This window comes from Schistocerca gregaria, chromosome 7, assembly GCF_023897955.1.
Source record: "Schistocerca gregaria isolate iqSchGreg1 chromosome 7, iqSchGreg1.2, whole genome shotgun sequence".
Lineage (NCBI taxonomy): Eukaryota > Metazoa > Arthropoda > Insecta > Orthoptera > Acrididae > Schistocerca > Schistocerca gregaria.
In genome coordinates, this window is record NC_064926.1 from 565,945,638 (window position 1) to 565,960,817 (window position 15,180).

Here is a 15,180-nt window from a genome sequence, read left to right on the forward strand (position 1 = left end):
GGACATTCTACCAAAAACCTCAATAATTTTGAGAGTATACACTACGATGTTCTGAAACCCGTCTGTGCAAATCAATGTAATTCGCATCCAGCAACAGCAACTACTGCAGCGGTTGGTGCTGCAGCAACAGCGGCAAAGAACACAACGATGCTACAAAGATTGCTGTAACATCAGTAGCTGCGGTCGAATGAGCAGCCAAAATGCCGACGCACAAAACTGAAGCATCAGATTCATTTGCCCTGCTGCCTACCCTTCCCATGTTGTGACGAGTTGTAGAAAACTAAGGTAGCATGTCTCCACCATATTTTCCTATACTCCCAAGAAAGTGATCTTCAAGTCGTTATTGGTCTTAAGGGCAGCACTGTAGTCTTCAAGAAATGACTTAGGCGTTACCGTCCAAAAGGTCAAGCAGTTTCTTATTTTTCATTATCTCTAGGACGCTGTCTCTGCATTGCGAACAAGAAATTCATGTAGCAGCTGCTGGTCTTCGATTGAATCAGGGCCATTGGAAAGGTAGTTAGCCTCATTCATCTTGGGTAACAAGCGTTGAAAGGCCCAAATCACAGTGCAACTTCAAACGTCAGGCCTCTGGCGAATCTTATACTATATGTTTGGAGTATCCTCCCACTTTATACATATAAGAGAACTAAGTAACATCTCCAGCTGCAGAAGACAGTTGATAACGTACTACTAAAGCAACAATACTGTTTACCATTTTCCCTGTACGCAGTGCCAACCACTGTATATCCTTCTTTACAACAAGGTCTTTTTCATTTTCTAATACTCTTAGCTGGTGCAGCTTGCTTAAATTTTCTTTCCCCAGAATTTTCTATATCAGAAAACATCTAACCTGTACACGTGTAAATTCTTTTTTTTCTGCCACTATTATTATGATTATTAGTGGCAGCAGCATTAGAAGAAGTGCTCCCAGTATTGACTTTACCAGTTCTTAGTGTGATTCACTCACATTAAGTCACTAGTCACTTTAATGCTAGTTGTCGCATTAAAACTGTTATTTCTTTAGTAATTTCATTCACCGCATGTTTCAGGTACGACTGCAGCTGTGTCATTCATGATTTAAATAATGAGAACTGCACTTGTTGCTTATTTTCTTATGCTTAGCACATCGCATTTCAAGAATTTATTCTCATTTTTAAATGCATTTGTTTACACGAACATGTTTGGTGATTTTTTCATGTGTGATTTTCTGCCTCCCTTACGTCTTTTCGAAGTTAGTCTGCAATCGGAAAATCGGACAAAATGAATCTTTCGAAATAGTGTATTTGTTTGTCTACTTACAGGTATTGTGCTTCCTCCATTTTACAGAATATCACACACACGCAAGCCCTCACTTACATTGGTTGTTTACAAAACATGCTACAAAGATATTACGACACTATGGCTACAGAAAGAGTTTGTACACAGTCAGTGTTGTTACAATGTTTTGTATTACGTTGTGTATACATATAAGATTGTAAATTGTAAAACATATTTTTAAAATTATTGACTACTCGATTATCGATTACATTCTGCCATTATGAGGTAATGTATGTGTTTATGATATCTGTTTTAGTTATCATATGAAGGAGAAACATTTGAAGAAATTAACTGATTCATTATCTATTTTGTCACGGAGAATTTTTTTTCTTACTTTCTGTGGTGTACAAAAATTTCAAGCTCCTCCATTACGCCCACTGTATGTGATATTCAATCCATCTACATCTACATCTAAATACATACTCTGCAATCCGCCATACGGTGCGTGGCGGAGGGTACCTCGTACCACAACTAGCATTTTCTCTCCCTGTTCCACTCCTAAAGAGAACGAAAAAGAAATGACTGCCAATATGCCTCTGTACGAGCTCTAATCTCTCTTATCTTATCTTTGGGGTCTTTCCGAGAAATGTAAGTTGGCGGCAGTAAACTTCTACTGCATTCAGCCTCAAATGCTGGTTCTCTAAATTTCCTCAGTAGCGATTCACGAAAAGAACGCCTCTTTTCCTCTAGAGACTCCCACCCGAGTTCCTGAAGCATTTCCGTAACACTCGCGTGATGATCAAACCTACCAGTAACAAATCTAGCAGCCCGCCTGTGAATTGCTTCTATGTCCTCCCTCAATCGGACCTGATAGGGATACCAAAAGCTCGAGCACTACTCAAGAATAGGTCGTATTAGTGTTTTGTAAGCAGTCTCCTTTACAGATGAACCACATCTTTCCAAAATTCTACCAATGAACGGAAGACGACTATCCGCTTTCCCCACAACTGCCATTACATGCTTGTCCCACTTCATATCGCTCTGCAATGTTACGCCCAAATATTTAATCGACGTGACTGTGTCAAGCGCTACACTACTAATGGAGTATTCAGACATTACAGGATTCTTTTTCCTCTTCATCTGCATTAATTCCTTCCCATTGTGTAGCTAAACGTGCTCCTCGCCCGTCATTTCTTCGTTGCTCTTTGTCTTTTCTTTGTGTAATTTACCGCTGATACGATCCACTCCGCCACACTATCTCAAGCACATTTCACCTTCGCTTAAATTTACTACACCTTCTACAGCAATCATTTTGGAAAAGTGTACACACACACACACACACACACACACACACACTCATGTATTTCACCATCGTCTATGTATGTCCATCTGGAAAATTCTGTAAAATTTCTCGAAACTTCTGGAAGATTCTATAACATACTGAAACACTGTACAAGAAACATTGGCCAGTCATGACCATTTCGACATTCGATTTCCAGATGCTTCACAGACTTCCCCAAACTCCACTGGTGTTACGCCCTCTTATGACACCCATATTTTCATAATTTAACACACGCTGTTCTAAAACGAAACCTTCTCCGTGGTTGGGAGATGGAGGTTTCCACACCATATAACCCCAAAGGGCTGTGAAATTTGCGTTCGACGTTTTGGCGGCATGCACAGACACACAAAACTTTCTTTTATTATATATATTGATCACCTGTTCCAGTCCGCCATTACTGCGGCTCAGTCTGGTTAAATAGAAGAGAAAGAAAGGAGAAAGCCTACGTCTATAACATATACGGGAGTGGGATATACGCCTTAATCTTCTTCTCTGCCTTCTCTCTGTCCACCTCCTTCTCCCCTTCACTTTGTCCATTTCCTCTTCCTTCCCCCCTCCCCACATTCTGTTCATCTCCTCCTCTTCCCCCCCCCCCTCACCGTCCTTCTTCTCCTCCTCCCTCTTACTCCCGTCCTCCTATCTGTCACTTTCACCTTACCGTCACTGTCCATCTTCTACCCCCCCACCCACCCCTTCTCTCCGTCTCCTCCTGCCCCCTGTGTGTCTCCTCACTTCCTTTATATACATCCATTTCCCCTCATCACTCTGTCCCTCTCCTCTTTCCACCGTCTCACTGACTTTCAATCTTGTTTATTGTAATAGTGCCCATCTCATAAGCTGATAACCCATAAATATGACTATACCGTTTGCTAATAACATTTCACTATTATGTATTTTATTTAAAGATTATATTCAGTATGTAAGTTGTAAGCTGAAGAACCAGAATAACTCGAAAAATAAGCTACACACGAAAAAATGTGTAGAATCCAAACTTGATTATTTTCGAGATGGACATCTGCTGGTGCGAAAATTAGCCCATGGGAGGAAACTTTAAAATTTCAAATGGGAACCCACATTTTGTTATTGCAGAATCATATTCTACATAAACAACTACGTACATTTTGTCGTAAAAATGTGTTTTGATTCTTGGTAGTTGGTGCTGTAATGCAAGAAAACCCATGTTCCCATTTTTGGGTGGAAAATGGTTACGGATGTTTAAAAAATGCTTATTAACTTCGCAAATTTCAATTCGCTAAATCCAAAACTCTCCCTCTCTCCCCATAGGGTGGGTTTTGAGAGAGAGGAAATTAGAGCTTTACATATGTTGACCCAAATATTAATTTTTTCCGCACATTGGCATAATTTTTTTTGTCAAAATTTGTAAAACTAATTCTTCTCTCTCAAACCCCATCCTATGGGGAGAGAGGCACAGTTTTAGTTTTAGCGAAACAAAATTTACGAGGTACATAAGTATTTTTTAATTATCCATAACCATTTTTTACGCAGAAATGAGAACATGGATTTTTTTTATAATTACAGCGCCAACTACCAGGAGTCAAACCAAATGTTTAAGACAAAATGTACGTAGCTTTTTATGTAGAATCTGATTCTGCAATAAAAAACGGGGTTACCGTTTTAAATTTAAAAGTTGCCTCCCACCCCACCTCCCAGGGGGCTGGGATGGCGGGCTAATTTTAGCACCAGCAGATGTCCCCCTCGAAAATAATCAACTGATCCTATACATTTTTTCGTGTGAAGTTTATTTTTATAATTATTCCAGTTTGTCAACTTAAAATTTACACCCTGTATATTAAAAAAATGTGGCCTATGAATGTTCGCTATTGTGAAAATATTTGTAGTAAATTGGTCAAAAACTCTTGGGGACTTTTGGTAATAACGTTTCCCCCTCATGTATTATATACTTATTTAATTACACATTATGTACATGAATATTGGGGGTATGAAAACAAACAAACACACACAGACTTATATATATATATATATATATATATATATATATATATATATATATATATATATATATATATATATTAAATTGGGAGTATAAAAACATATCGCCAGTTTAAGGCCACCCCTAAGGAATCAGGTGGTGTGTCACTGAAAATTGGGAGAGTAGAAACACACTCTTATTGAAATGCAACGTCTTACAGTTTCAAAGAAATCAGTGAAGTGCCTGTGTAGATCTGCGATTTTTTTACCAACGAAAATGAGATTTTTTTCTAATAACGTATTGCATTACGTATATCCCTAGAACGTACCAGGAGGTTTACCAGACCGCGGGTGTATTCTGTAGTCGAATGCAACGTTGTTGCAAAATTTCAAAGCAAACAGAGAAGAACTTTCAGATATTTACGATTTTTTACAAACAAAGATTTGCTTTCTTTATTTATATTGATTATCTGGTTTAAGAAACACTGTAGAAAAGAGAAGAGGTCAGTCTACATTTGGGGAGACTTGGGCAACGGTATGTGTTAAGGTGTGTGCTAGAGGGAACCGCGGTCAGCTCCACTCATAACTCTCACCGGACATAGCGACTAAGTAAAAACAAAAACAAGTGGTGACCTTCTAAAATTGGCTTGTCCATTTGTAACAGAGTCTTGTGCACAAAGAATTATTGAAGAGAGCGTGGATAGAACGTTGCTTTAATCAAATAACGGATGGGTAAATGAAGTCAGTCTTGGTGACCTGCCAGCACAGTACGCCAGTCAGTGATAAGACGCCAAAAAAGTGAATTTCTTCAGCACACAATCACTAAGGAAATACGACGAGGAAAGAGATCGAAAGTAAGAGAACAAAAAACAAAGACGCTCTAGCGGTAATGGACGTGGCTCGGAACAGAAAGGTTGCGGCATAGAATCCCAGTCGGATCACGGAATTTTTCAGTCTGCCTTCCAAAAATGTCTTCAACTCAGAACCGTGTGCAGGTTCGACAGCAACGACAAGCAGTTTGGATTCCACGTTAGACTATAGGTATCTTTTTTCGGGTAAGATCATTGAAGTAGTTCAGGAACACGTAAGACCCAAAATGTGGCTGAGCATCAACGATACAGGGTTATTCTAAATGATGGACTCATTTTTAAAAATTCTTATATATTCAAGTACAAATCCAAAATGAACAGCCCTTAGACCAATGAAAAGAAGAAGTTCCAGAGTTTTTGGTGGACGTCGGCGTGCTGGCGGTGATGGTTTCAGAACCGGCCGGTAGAGTCCACGCGGCAAGAGGGCCGTCATTCCGTACCAGTCATTTGCGTGTGAGATGGCAACTGTGGAGCGCAAGGTTTCCTGCGTTCGTGAGTTCGCGAAAAGTGAGTCGCAAATTGCAGTGCAGCGGGCACTTCGAACAAAATTTGGTATTCAGCCACCAACTCGCAATAAGCATTAGCCGTTGGTTTAAGCAATTTAAACAGACGGGTAGTCTGTGCACAGGAAAAAGTACAGGCCGGCCGCGTGTTTCATAAGATGATGTACGACGGATTCAAGAAGTTTTGTGCGCAGTCCCAGTAAGTCTACCAATAGAGTCAGTCAAGAACTTGGAATACCTCAACCAGCTGCATGGAAAATTTTGAAACGGCGTTTACTGTACAATCCTTGCCGAGTACAACTTGTGCACGCTCTGAATTATTAAATTTATTAAACTGATATCTAATAATATGAACAAAACTTTGAAACTTCCTCTTTTCATTGGTATGAAGCTTGTCCATTTTGGATTTGTACTTGAATGAAAACTATGTTTTGAAAATGGGTCCATCATTTAGAATAACCCTGTATTACTATTATAACGGGTGAAGGTAGTTCGTTCGAAAGCGTACATACTGCACCGCGAAACAATGACCTGTCTATGTGTAGCATAGTGGTTAGTGGATAACTATTTACCAAGAAAAACGCCATTGAATATCGGTTGGTGCTAGAAGCAGAGGGTACAAATCATCAGAAACGGTTTCACTTTAGTGCAGACCCTCCACAACGTTGTCAAAGGCCCATTTCGTGGAAAACAACGAAGCGCTACGTCACGCAAGATGGGTCTCGACTATTACGATAGGAATAGCTGTTCGCGTCAGAACAACAGTGCGTCGTACGTCAAAGAGGAGTGGACGCCCGGCTGCAGTTTATACGGGCCGCTGGGCGGGAACTCCGAAACACCGCACGCCACTCCACGTATCGGGACGGTGCCCGCAGCAGATGCGGAAACTCCCAGTCTGTTATTAATTACGCTGCACGTCAGTGGTAGTAAAATGGATTTTCACGTACGCACGGGTCTGACAGTGTCTCTGTTCAGTACAGACATGTACGAGTGTCGGGGCTCTCAACCTCTCCAGTCAGCAGAGCGCAAAGTAGCGTCATACAGAAACCTAACTACGAGTATACAGGACTAACATATCAACTATTGTGTAAGCTAAACACAAAAAGGAGTGCCTACTAATATTCTTAGAGGTAGCTCCACTTACAGCTCCTACTGGTTTTTTATTTGATGCTTTTCTATAGTTGGTCTCACTCTACGATTTTTACCCTCCACACTGCATTCCAATACTAAATTGGTGATCCCTTGATGCCTCAATACATATCCTACCAACCGATCCCTTCTTCTAGTCAACTTGTACCACAAACTTCTCTTCTCCCCAATCCTATTCAATACTTCCCCATTAGTTATGTGATCTACCCATGTAACCTTCAGCATTCTTCTGTAGCACCACATTTCAAAAGCTTCTATTCTCTTCTTGTCCAAACTATTTATCGTACATGTTTCATTTCCATACATAGCTATACTGCATACAAATACTTTCAGAAATGACTTCCTGACACTTAAATCAATAATCGATGTTAACAAATTTCTCTTCTTCAGAAACGCTTTCCTTGCCATTGGCAGTATACATTTTATATCCTCTCTACTTCGATCATCATCAGTTATTTTACTCCCCAAATAGCTAAATTCCTTTACTATTTTAAGTGTCTCATTTCCTAATCTAACTCCCCCAGCATCATCCGACTTAATTAGACTATATTCCATTATCTTCGTTTTGCTTCTGTTGATGTTCATCTTATATTCTCCCTTCAAGACACTGTCCATTCAGTTCAACTGCTCTTCCAAGTCCTTTGCTGGCTCTGACAGAATTACAACCTCACCGGCGAACCTCAAAGGTTTTATTTCTTCTCCATAGATTTTAATAATTCTCCGAATTTTTCTTTTGTTTCCTTCACTGCTTGCTCAATATACAGATTGAATAACATCGAAGAGAGGCTACAACCCTGTCTCACTCCCTTCTCAACCTCTGCTTCCCTTTCATGTCCCTCGACTCTTATAACTGCCATCTGGTTTCTCTACAAATTGTAAATAGCCAGCTGTCCATAGTGGCCGAGCGGTTCTAGGCGTTACAGTCTGGAACAGTGCGACCACTACGGTCGCAGGTTCTTATCCTGCCTCGAGCATGGATGTGTGTGATGTCCTTAGGTAAGTTAGCTTTAGGTAGTTCTAAGTTCTAGGGGACTGATGCCCTCAGAAGTTAAGTCCCATAGTGCTCAGAGCCATTTCAACCATTTTTTTGTAAATAGCCTTTCGCTCCCTGTGTTTTACCCCTCCCACCTTTAGAACTTGAAGGAGCGTATTCCAGTCAACATTGTCAAATGCTTTCTCCAAGTCTACAAATGCTAGAAACGTAGGTTTGCCTATTCTTAATCTAGCTTCTAAGATAAGTCTAGGGTCAGTATTGCCTCACGAGTTCCAACATTTCTACGGAATCCAAAATGATCTTCCCCGAGAGCGGCTTCTACTAGTTTTTCCATTCGTCTGTAAAGAATCCGCGTTAGAATTTTGCAGCTGTGACTTATTAAACTGAGATGAGACCAAGAGATGAATACACTAAGCAAATTGAGAAGGATGTGGGTTGCAGTAGGTACTAGGAGATGAAGAAGCTTGCACAGGATAGAGCAGCATGGAGAGCTGCATCATACCAGTCTCAGGACTGAAGACCGCAACAACAACAACAACAACATTCCATTGTTGGTTTCAAGAAGAACGAGAGTATAAATACAGTCCCGCATAACGATCTGGAAATGTGTCCTCATTTTAAAGAATTATCGAAACTGAATGTGGCTGTGCTAAAAATATTTAAAACTCTCAGCTCAGCCTCGGTTTTGCAGCTCTCGTCCACCAGCACAGAGAAAGAGGGATTATGAGCATGATGTCATCAAACGACTTTGGTTTCTACAGTTAAAAAATCAATGAAGAAGGCTAGGAGTATATCTGTGCTAGAAAGAGAATTGTTAGCATCCCACTTAGACAATAAATTGAGGTCATTAAGTTTCAGTACCATGGACGTAGAGGAATTGTGGACAAAGTTTAAAAAGGCTCCGAAGGTTCAATGGTACCGACCGGTAGCCGTTTCATCCTCATCCTTAGGTGTCACTGCACGCGGATGGACGGGCATGTGGTGAGCACACGGGTCTCCCGGCAGTTGACAGTTTTCGTGACCGGTGCCGCTACTTCTCAGTCAAGTAGCAGCTCAGTTGGCCACACAAGGGCTGAGTGCACCCTGCTCGACAACAGCACTCTCAGCAGACCCAGACGGTGATCCATCCAAGTGCTGGCCAGGCCTCACAGCACTTAACTTCGGCGACGTGACGGAATTGGTGTTACCACTGTGGAAAGGCCGTTGGCTGGACGAAGTTTAAACAGACTGTATACCATACTGTGAAGAAGTACGTGCCAGATAAGTGCATTCAGGACGGAAAATATCCACCGTGGTTTACCAATGACCTTAGAAAACTGCTGGGGAAGCGAAGGCTGTTGCCCTATCGGTTCAAAAGAGAAGACGGAAATGATGACAGGTGAAAGTTAATAGAAATTTGAACGTTTGTAAGAATATCGATGCATGAAGCTTACAAGAAGTACCACCGTCATTTTTTAGAAAAAGATCTCGCTGAGAATCCAAGAAAATTCTGGTCAGACGAAAAATCACTAAATGAGTCTATGCCATCTATCTGGTCACCATATGAGCAGTCTGGTATGACAGTAGAAAATAGCAAAGATAATGCCGAATTTGAAATTTTCGCTTTAAGAAATTGTTCACGCAGGGGAATCGTGCAAACGTACCGTCGTTTCATCATCGGACAGACTCCCCTGTGGAGGACATCGTTAATGTAGTGAAAAAGAGTTGTATACAAATAGGTCACCAGGTGCTGATGGAATCTCTGATAGGATTTTCAAAGACTACTTTACAGGGTAGGCCCCTTAGTTTGGTTGAATTTATCGCGAGTATCTCGCCCAGCAAAGGAATTTTGCTATTTTGGGAGCAAAATAACTGATGATGGTCAAAGTAGATAGAATATGAAATTTTGACTGGCAATGTCAAGGAAAGCGTTTCTGAAGAACAGAAATTTGTTAACATCGAGTATAGATTTAAGTGTCAGGAAGTCATTTCTGAAAGTATTTGTATAGAGTGTAGCCCTGTATAGAAGTGAAACATGGACGATAAATAGTTTGGACAAGAAGAGAATAGAAGCTTTCGAAATATGGTGCTACAGAAGAATGCTGAAGATTAGATGGGTAGATCACATAACTAATGAGGAGGTATTGAATACAATTTGGGAGAAGAGGAGTTTGTGGCACAACTTGACTAGAAGAAGGGATCGGTTGGTAGGACATGTTCTGAGGCATCAAGGGATCACCAATTTAGTACTGGAGGGCAGCGTGGGGGGTAAATATCGTAGAAGGAGACCAAGAGATGAATACACTAAGCAGATTCAGGAGGATGTAGGTTGCAGTAGGTACTGGGGGAAGAAGAAGGTTGCACAGGATAGAGTAGCATGGAGAGCTGCATCAAACCAGTCTCAGGACTGAAGAACACAACAACAACAACAAAATCTCGCCCAGCACGAGGTCCCAAGCGACTGGACACATTCGCAAGTGATTCACGTACATTATAAGTGTACAAGTATGGGCCCGCAAGATCCCAGACCAATATCTTTAACACTGGTCTTCCGTAGTCTCATTGAAAATATCTTAATTCTAATACAATAAATTTCCTTGTCAGGGAACTGCTCCTATCCACCAATCACGACGGTTTTACAAAGCGTCGGTCGTCCGAAACCCATCTTGCCTTTTTCCTACATTAGATACTGATAACCATGGATGAATTGCAACAGGCGGATTCCATTACTGTAGATTTACGCAAAGCATTTGACACGAGTCACACTGTCTACTGTTAACGGAGGTACAAGTATGCGGATTAGGTTCACAGGTATGAGAGTGGCTCGAAGACTCCTTAAGTAACGGAACCCATTTTGTCCTCGACATCGAGTGTCCATCAGAGACAAGGATATCGTCAGAATTGCCCCAGGAAAGTGTGATACGATCGCTGTTATTTCCTACGTTTACGTACATAAACGATCTGGCAGACAGGGTAAGCCACAATCTGCGGCTGTTCGCAGATGATGCTGTGGTATATGGGAAGGAGTTGTTGTTTAGTGACTGTTGGAGGTTACAAGATGATGTGGTGTGTTGAATGGAAGCTAACTCTAAATGTAGAAAAATTTAAGTTAATGTAGATGCGTAGGAGACAACAAACTCATAACACAAGAGTGCAGCATTAGTGGCGCGCTGCTTGAGACAGTCATGTCGATTGAACATCTAGGCGTAATGTTGCATAGCGATGTGAAATGGAATGAGCATGTAAGGGCTGTAGTAAAGAAGGCGAATGGTCGACTTTGGATCATTGGGAGAATTTTAGGAATGTGTGGTTCACCTGTTAAGGAGACCCCATTGTTGAGTGCTGTTCGAGTATTTCGGTTCCGCATCTGGTCTGATTAAAGGAAGATATCGAGGTATTTCAGAGGCGGGCTACTAGATTCGCTATCGATAGGTTCTAGCCACTCACAAGTATTACGGAGACGCTTCGGGAACTCAAATGGGTATCACTGGAGAGAAGGCGACGTTCTTTTGAAGAAACGCTATTGAAAGAAATTAGGCTGACTGCAGAACTACTTTACCGCCGTCAACGTACATCTCGCATTAGTACCATGAAGATAAGATTTTCCCGAGGTAGCGACGAAGTGCAGATTTTCCTGTACGACGATATCACGAGTGAACCGTGAATATCAGGATTTCGGTAAAACATCAAATCTCCGACACCGCTGCCTCCGGAAAAAGATCCTGCAAGAGCGGGACCAACGAAAACTGAAGAGAATCGTTCGACATGACAAAAGCACAACCCTCCCACAAATTGCTCCAGATTTCAACGCTGGGCCTTCACCAAGTGTCACCTTGCGAAGCATTCAACTATACATCATTTATATGGGTTTTCGCAGCCGAAGGTCCACTGGTGTACCCTTGGTGACTGCACGACACAAAGCTTTACGCTTCGCCTGGGCGCGTCAACATCGAAACTGGACTGTTGATGACTGGAAACATATTGCCTGATCGAACGAGTCTCGTTTTAAATTGTAGCGAGCAGATGGGCGTGTACGGGTATGTAGACAACCTTGTGAATTCACAGACCCTGAAAGTCTGCATGGGACTGTTCGAGCTGGAGGAGGCTCTGTATGGTGTGGGGAGTGTGCAGTTGGCACCCCTAATACGTCTAAATACGATTCTGACACGTGACACGTACGAAAGCAACGTGTCTGATCTCCTGCATTCACTCACATCCATTGTGGAATCCGATGGACGTCGGCAATTCCACGAGGACAATGCAACACCCCACACATCCAGAACTGCTGCAGAGTGGCTCCATTAACACTCTGCTTAGTTTAAACACTTCAAGTGGCCACCAAATTCCCCAGACATGAACAGTATTGAGAATATGTGGGATGCCTTGCAAAGTGCTGTTCAGAAGAGATCCCCAGCCCCACGTACTCTTATGTATTCATCGACATCCCTGCAGGATTCATGCTGTCAATTATTAGGTAGGTTTATCAGCTTCTTTGGCTCGTCATTGTAAATAGTAGTGGCACAGGACACCCTCCGCCATGCACTATAAGGTGGCAGGCAGAGTATGTACGTAGATATAGATGTATATTATTTCCCATACAGTAAAGGAAGTGTATGATAAACTATCGGGAACGTCGGTTTTCACACACACTTCAGCTAGACAACAGGCATCACCACTATTCCTAATGGGTCTATAGATGTCTTTAAAACTACAGTTAAGGCTCAGAACTAGACTTCAATTCTACCTTATTAGAGTCCTGTAAGAGTTATTGGAGCTGTGGTCCAGTACTTCTCCAAAATTGATTTCCCAATACACATTTGCAGTTACTAAGTGACATGTAAACGTCAGCAGGTCCTACAACTAAATTCGTCTTATGGAATGTGTACGAATCGCCATTGCTCCAACAATCCTGGCAACAGCTCATCCAGTAAATCACTAAACCCTTGTATTACCTGTATGATATCACTATAACAAGAGACATGCTAGAGATGCACGATAAAATAAAAGTATTAGCACTCATTGACAACTCCAATTCAGTAGGTCATCATCTAATTTGGGTAATATCTACATCTACATTTATACTCCTCAAGCCACCGAACAGTGTGTGGCGGAGGGCACTTTACGTGCCACTGTCATTACCTCCTTTTCCTGTTCCAGTCGCATATGGTTCGCGGGAAGAACGACTGCCGGATAGCCACCGTGAGCGCTCGAATTTCTTTAATTTTACATTCGTGATCTCCTCGGGAGGCATAAGTAGGGGGAAGCAATATATTCGATACCTCATCCAGAAACGCACCCTCTGGAAACCTGGACAGCAAGATACATCGCGATGCAGAGCGCCTCTTTTGCATAGTCTGCCACTTGAGTTTGCTAAACATCTCCGTAACGCTATCACGCTTGCCAAATAACCCTGTGACGAAACGGGCCGCTCATCTTTGGATCTTCCCTATCTCCTCTGTCAACCCGACCTGGTACAGATCCCACACTGATGAGCAGTACTCAAGTATAGGTCAAACGAGTGTTTTGTAAGCCACTCTTCCAATGAATCTCAAACTGGCAACCGTCTTACCAACAATTTATTTTATATGATCATTCCCCTTCAAATCGTTCCGTACGCGTACCCCCAGATTATTTTAAAGAAGTAACTGCTACCAGTGTTTGTTCCGCCATCATATAATCATACAATAAAGGATCCTTATTTCTATTTGTTCGAAATACATTACATTTTTCTATGTTAAGTGTCAGTTGCCACGCCCTGCACCAAGTGCCTATCCGCTGCAGATCTTCCTGCATACTTAAGAACATACTGAGTATTTCATATCTTCATCTACAATTCTACGCAGCAAGCCATTCTAGTGCCTGTGGTGCAGGGTACATTCTGTACTACTGTAACTTTCTCCTTTTCCCACACTGGTTGCGATGTCTCGTGGGAAGGTCGATTGTTCGTAACTCTCAGCGTAGGCTCTAGTCTCTCTAACTCTGCCGTTATAATCTTTTCTTAGGATATACGTAGGAGGAACTAATATATGCCTTAGAATGAAATTTTCACTCTACAGCGAAGTGTGCGCTGATATGAAACTTCCTGGCAGATTAAAACTGTGTTCCGGGCCGAGACTCGAAATCGGGACCTTTGCCTTTCGCGGGCAACTGCTGTACCAGCTGAGCTACTGAAGCACGACTCACGTCCCATCTCCACAGCTTTAATTCCGCCAGTACCTCGTCTCCTACCTTCCAAACTTTACAGAAGCTCTGTTGCGAACGTCGCAGAAGTAAAGCTGTGAGGACGGGGCGTGAGTCGTGCTTGGGTAGCTCAGCTGGTAGAGCACTTGCCCGCGAAAGGCAAAGCTCCTGAGTTCGAGTCTCGGTCCGGTACACAGTTTTAATCTGCCAGGAAGTTTCATATATGTCTTGGTTCTTGTAGGAAATGTACGCTCTCAGATCTTTAACGTTAAACTGCACCGTGATGCTGAACGCCTCTCTTGCAGCGTCTCCCACTGAATTTGGCTGATTATCTCTGTGACACTTTCGTGCTTACTAAAAGAACCTGTGAGTAAACGCAGTGCTCTTCTTTGGATCTTCTCTATTTGTTCCACCGATCCTGTTTCGTACTGATGGGGAATATTTAAGTGCTAGTCGAAATAGGGTTCTGTAACCGCCCTCCTTTGTCTGCGGACTACACCTCCAGACAGTTCTTTCAATGAATCTCAGTTTGTCATTCAGTTTACCAGAGATTAGTTATACGCTGTCGTTATGCTTCAAGTTGCCTAGCATGCATGCTCGCAGATGTTTTTATGGATGTGACTGCTTCTATTCGTCGGCAGCTGTGTATTTGTAGAACAGGTGGCCTTTCTCCTTTATTACAATTTTATAATGTTGCATCTTCTCCACGTACGACAGCTTCGTTTGCGAAAAGCGTCATGGGACTTCAAAAATGTTAACATGTGTGTGAAATCTAATGGGACTTAATTACTAAGGTCATCAGTCCCTAAGCTTACACACTACTTAACTTAAATTATCCGAAGGACAAACACGCACACACCCATGCGCGAGGGAGGACTCGAACCTCCGCTGGGACCAGCAGCACAGTCCATGACTGCAGCGCCTTAGACCGCTCGGCTAATCCCGCGCGGCTATTGG